Source organism: Ailuropoda melanoleuca, chromosome X (assembly GCF_002007445.2).
Source record: "Ailuropoda melanoleuca isolate Jingjing chromosome X, ASM200744v2, whole genome shotgun sequence".
Classification (NCBI taxonomy): Eukaryota; Metazoa; Chordata; class Mammalia; order Carnivora; family Ursidae; genus Ailuropoda; species Ailuropoda melanoleuca.
In genome coordinates, this window is record NC_048238.1 from 53,260,553 (window position 1) to 53,267,013 (window position 6,461).

Below are 6,461 nucleotides of genomic sequence, written 5' to 3' on the forward strand. Positions count from 1 at the left end.
ATCGGTACAGTCACTCTAGAACAGGGTATGGCCGTCTCTTACAAAACTCAACACGCTTACCATACATCTCAGCAACAACACTCTTGGAAATTATCCTAGAGAAATGAACACTTGCATTCACCTAAAAACCTGTACTTTCATCAAGATAAAAAACTTCTGCACAGCAAAGGAAACGGTCAACAAAACTAAAAGGCAACCTACGGAATGGGAGAAGATATTTGCAAATGACATATGAGATAAAGGGCTAGTATCCAAGATCCAGAAAGAACTTACCAAACTCAACACCCAAAACCCAAATAATTGAATCAAGAAACGGGCAGAAGACATGAACAGACATTTCTGCAAAGAAGACATACAAATGGCCAACAGACACATGAAAAAAATGCTCCACATCACTCGGCATCAGCGAAATGCAAATCAAAACCACAAGGAGATACCACCTTACACCAGTCAGAAGGGCTGAAATTAACAAGTCAGGAAACAACAAATGTTGGCGAGGATGCGCAGAAAGGGGAACCCTCTTACGTTGTTGGTGGGAATGCAAACTGGTGCAGCCACTCTGGAAAACAGTATGGAGTTTCCTCAGAAAGTTAAAAATAGAACCACCCTATGCCCCAGCAATTGCACTAGTAGGTATTTACCCCAAAGATCGAAATGTAGTGAAGGAGCACCTGCACCCCGATGTTCATAGCAGCAGCGTCCACAATAGCCAAACTACGGAAAAAGCCAAGATATCCACCAACAGATGACTGGATAAAGAAGATGTGGTATATATACAATGGACTATTACTCAGCCATCAGAAAGGATGAGTACTTACCATTTACATCGACGTGGATGGAACTGGAGGGGATTATGCTGAGTGAAATGAGTCAGAGAAAGACACTTATCATATGCTTTCACTCATATGTGGAATACAAGAAACAGTGCTGAGGACCACAGGGGAAGGGAGGGGAAAACTGAATGGAAAGAAATCAGAGAGGGACACAAACCATGAGAGACTCTTAACTATGGGAAAGAAACTGAGGGTTGCTGGAGTGGGGGGGGGTGGGGGATGCGGTAACTGGGTGACGGGCGTTAAGGAAGGCACTGAATGTGATGAGTACTGGATGTTATATGTGACTGATGAATTACTGAACTCTACATCTGAAACTAATGAAGGCTAATTGAATTTAAATTTTAAAAAAAGAAAAATTAAAGAAAAAAACCTGTACACAAATGTTTATAGCCACTTTATTTATAATAGCTCTCAAATGGAAACAACCCAAATGTTTTTCAGTGAGTGAATGGTTAAACACACTGGTCCATCTATGCCACGGGCTCTTACTGAAAATCACGCAAATACTGGAGATAAGCGTAGGGTGCTTTGGCAGTGCAGGGGAGTGCCTCGCTCAGCCTGGGAGAGGTAGAGAAAGAGAGTCAGGGAAGGCTTCCAGGAGGAAGTAGCACCTGAGCTTGGTGAAAGGTAAAGGTAAACAGAAGTTAACTAGATAAGAAATGGGGAAAGAGCGCCCCAGGCAGACAGAACACCATGTGCAAAGGCAGGAAGTCTTAAGAGAGCACTATACATCTGAGGGCCTGTAAAGGGTACCCCGACATGGTTGAAGCCCCACGAGGCAAGAGATGAGGCTGCAGATGTCAGCAGAGAGGCCCTTGGGTCTCCAGGCTAAGGGGCCTCTCAGACTGTGGGGAGCCACCAAAGGGTCTTAACTGGGGGAATGAGTATCAGATCTGTGTTTCTGAGAGCTCTCTGCCCGACACTGGGGAGCGTAGCTCGGAGGGGGTGAGACCGACCGCTGAGAGACCACATGCTAAGGTTGTGCCAATGGTCCGGAGAATGTGCAAAAAGCTGTGGCAGGGGGACGAGGGCAAGAGATGCTTGGTGAATCTCTGCAGAGTGTTCATGGTTCACTGTACAATGACGAGGGGCAGGGAGCTGAGCTGTTTAGAAGGCAGAATCCGTTAGACACGGAGACACGTCGACCTCTTCCCCACTGTCCCCCTCCTTCTGCCTTGGCTACAGCGCTCTGGCCACCGGCCCCCACCCACACCGTGTTCCTTCTTGCCTCTGCTTCTGGGCTTGGGAGGTCCAGAAGGCAGAGGTGATCACCTTCCAGACTATTCAGAACCAACACACTGATGCATAAACCAGAGGCGAATTGACTTCTGCGTGGTGGGGGCATAACTTGGCCCTGGCACCTCTGGGGCAGAGTGCCCCCTTGTAAGGTGACAGGTGTCTGGGAAACTGACTTGAACGTGCGCTGGGCACAAAGGGAACCGGGTGTTCTTGGACTTCACGTAGGGGAGGGCAAAGCCTGGGGCAGTGCCATCATGCAAGAGTTACCAGCTTGGAGGTCACGCTCTGAGTTCAGAGCCCAGCCCTGCCGCAGTCCCTAGATGTGCAAGCTTGCACACATCTCTTAACTCCTCTGAGCCTGTTTCTTCAGCTCTCAAATGGCAATGGTGAGTCTCTGCAAACAAGACTGTTGTGAAAACAGGGGCATCTGGCTGGCTCAGTTGGTAGAGTGTGCAACTCTTGATTTCGGGGTTGTGACTTTGAGCCCCACGTTGGGGGTAGAGATGACTGAAAAATAAAACCTTAAAAGACTGTTGTGAAAACTCAACAAGACAATAAAGGGAAAGCCTCTGGCTCACACTACATATGCCACTTGTGTTGGTTGTTTCCCACTGTTGCAAATGAACACTGCCTCAGAAAAAAACCCACCTCACTAGATGCTGGAATATGAATGTTCTCCAGCAACTGCAGCTCCTGCTTAGATGATGCTGGACAAACATAGATGGCATCTTCTTCTCTGGAGCCCTTTTTTATTTTTATTTTTTTGTTTTTATTTTTAAAGATTTTATTTATTTTATTTTTGTGTGTCAGAAAGAGAGAGAGAGAACAAGCACAAGCAGGGGCAGAGGGAGAGGGAGAAGCAGACTCCCCACTGAGCAAGGAGCCTGACACGGGGCTCGATCCCAGGACCCCAGGATCATGACCTGAGCCGAAGACAGCCGCTTAACCAACTGAGCCACCCAGGCGCCCCTATATTTTTATTTTTATCTTTTTTTTTTTTTTAGAGAGAGAGCGTGAGCCTGAGCAAAGGGGGGAGGGACAGGGGGAGAGGGAGAATCCTAAGCAGGCTCCACGTCCAGCACAGAGCATGTCTCTGGGCTCGATCTCAGGACCCTGAGATCACGGCCTGAGCCAAAATTCCGAATTGGACACTCAGCCGACTGAGCCACCCAGGTGCCCCTGAAGCCCTTTTTAAAAAACCAGTTGTTTGAAGCTTCATTATCTCATGCCAGGCATGTTAACAATGGGGTGACGAGGATTAGAAAGGTCTTTGGCCCCCGACTGTGCTCAGGAGATGACACATCCATTCCATTGGCAATATACCTGCATCCATTTGCCACAATGGGTGGCTGCTTTTGCAGGTGGCTGAGCTCGTCCACCATGTACTGATTTTTCTTTTTTTTAAAGATTTTATTTATTTACTTGAGAGAGAGAGAGAGAGATCACAAGCAAGGAAGAGAGGCAGAGGGAGAAGCAGACTCCCCCCCGCCCCGAGCAGGAACCCCAATGCGGGACTCTATCCCGGGACTTTGCGATCATAACCTGAGCCGAAGGCAGACGCTTCACCGACTGAGCCACCCAGGTGGCCTGTACTGGTTTTTCTTGCTCTCAGTTTCCAAAGGTGACCTTTTCTACCCTTGTTCCCAGAAGCTGGGGCCCAGAGCTCCCCAAAGATTGACCACCTCTGAATGGGATCAACGAGATCTCTGTGCTCTGTTGCTTCGAGCCCCCCTTTCAGAATCAGCTCTGTGGGGGTCTCAAATGGAAAAGAAACTGCAGCTCTTTGGTTGTGGGATAAGTAGAGCAGGACAGTGAGTCTCGGTCAAGGTTTGTGAACTGTCCTAGGCAGGGGTCTGTCAGCTTCCCTTCCTAATTTTCCTTGTTTAAGAACTACATGGAAGAATCGGCCTGAGGAGATAATTAATAGAAAATACAGCTGGCAGCCATTGCTGGCTCTGACTCACTGTGCACACTCCTGCAGTCGTTACCATGGTTTCAAGGCTGAAGTTTTCTCCCCTCTGCCCCCCTGCCCGCTCTTATGTTCATTTGTCACTCTGCTCCACACACTCCTCCACAGTCGGCCTCCACAGGCTGGTGCAGACTTAACCCTGTAGAGAAGCTAGCTTTTTTGGTGTTTGTTTTACAAATAATGTTTATTGCTCTTTTTTTCTTGAATAAAATAAAAATACAGGCCAATTGATATAAACAAAATATAAACAGGAAAAAAAATGGAAGGTAGGCACCAACTCACATTCCAGAATGAACACTTAAGAATTTTTTTAAGATTTATTTGTTTATTTGAGAGAGAGAGAGAGAGCACAAGAGTGGGGGAGGTGGAGGGGCAGAGGGAAAGGGAGAGAGAAGCTCAAGCAGGGTTTGGTGCTGAGCGTGGAGCCCGATGTGGGGCTCAATCCCGCCACCCTGAGATCATGACCTGAGCCAAAACCAACAGTCGGTTGCTTAACTGACTGTACCACACAGATGCCCAAAGAATTTTTTTAAAGACTTAATTTGGGGGCACCTGGGTGGCTCAGTTGGTTAAGCGTCTGCCTTCAGCTCAGGTCATGATCCTGGAGTCCCAAGATCAAGCCCCGCATCAGGCTCCCTGCTCAGAAGGAAGTCTGCTTCTCCCTCTGCTTCTCCTCCCAGCTCCTTTTCTCTCTCTCTCGAATAAAGAAATTAATTAAATTAAAATATTTAAAAAATAAAAAAATGAAGACTTAATTTTTAAAAATATTTTTTAATATAAATTGAATTAATTAATGTATAATGTATTATTTGTTTCAGGGGTACAAGTCTGTGATTCATCAGCCTTATATAATACCCAGTGCTCATTACAAACATACCCTCCCCAATGTCCATCACCCAGTTACCCCATCCCCCCCACCCCTCTCCCCTCCAGCAACCCTCAGTTTGTTTCCTATGATTAAGAGTCTCTTATGGTTTGTCTCCCTCTAAAGACTTAATTTTTTAAATCACTACACCCAACTTGGGACTCAGACCCGCAACCCTGAAATCAATAGTCACGTGCTCCACCGACTGAGCCAGCCCGCCACCATGAACACTTAAGATTTTCTCATATTTCCTTCCCCATCTTTTTGTGGTGCATACTGCATAGTTCAGATTGTACCTGATTTTGAATCTGACTGTCTTATAGTGCTTTTGACCTTGAAACCCCCCCCCAGCAGACCTATGCCCATCCTCTTCTCCTCTGAGCTATTGGGCTCTAGGTACTGCTATGGGTAAGTTCGGCCACTTAGAGGCTTACTTATTATCATTGTTGCTGTTATCTGCTGGAACACATAGAGCTCTCACGATGTTCTGGGCACTACGCGTTCATCAGGTGCATCTGGCATTTAATGCTGGCTCTTCACTGGGAGCTGAACTCTGCTTCATTCGGCCCCCTCATGCCTTATCCAGTGGTCACAGGAAAGGCTGTTACTACAAAAAACCAGAAGTAAAGGGGCCTCCGGGGCCTCCTGGCTGTGGATAAGCCAATGAACATGAGGCCACACTGTCACTGTCGAACCCCAACCCCCATCTCCCAGCTGGACTTGGAAAGTCAGTACATGGGCAGGATCCACCTCAGAAGCGGGGGACCAATGATCCCCTCAGCATTGGATGCGTTTCCCACAGTTGATCCCTCCCAGTGGGAAACAAGGAGGGCCCTGCGATGTGTTGTGCCGCAGTACATTTGGGGTACAACGTGAGGGGGCTGCTTGTTATGTACGAGTTGGGGGTGGGCACGGTCTCAAAAATACCTGATCCTTTGGTCTGGGCATGAAGCATCCCAAGTCCCCAAGGCTGTATCCAAAAACTGAACTCTGAGCCTGCATATTCTGGCCGGTAGTGGCAAACTACCAGCAGAGTAGCTTAAGATGCCAAGGGACAACCATCTTTTGGAGCAAAGAGAAAGCCCCGGCCTTATCCAAATTGAGAAAAGAGGGGTTACAGGTAAGGGAAGAAACTGTGGGGGACACAAATTCAAAACTCATTCATCTTCAGCTAACATTCTATGAGTTAGTCATTGGTTTATGTGCTTTACAAATATGAACTTGTTTAATTCTCTTAACACCCTATAAGTAGGTACTATTATCAGCAACTCCATTTTACAGATGATGAAACTGAGCCAAAGAGGGATGAGGCAATTTCCTCAAGGTCACAGAGTTAGTAGCCAGATGGTGGAACAGGGATTGGAGGTGAGGCAGTCCACCTCCAGAATCCATGCTTTTAAGTACTAATTTATGCTGCACCATTATAGACATTTGGGAAAATACACAGAAACATACACAACCTGTATTAGCACCACCAGTCACATTTTGCTTGATAGCCTTCCTTTTATAAGCACACTTTTTCTTAAAAAAAAAAAAAGTATCATATTCTATA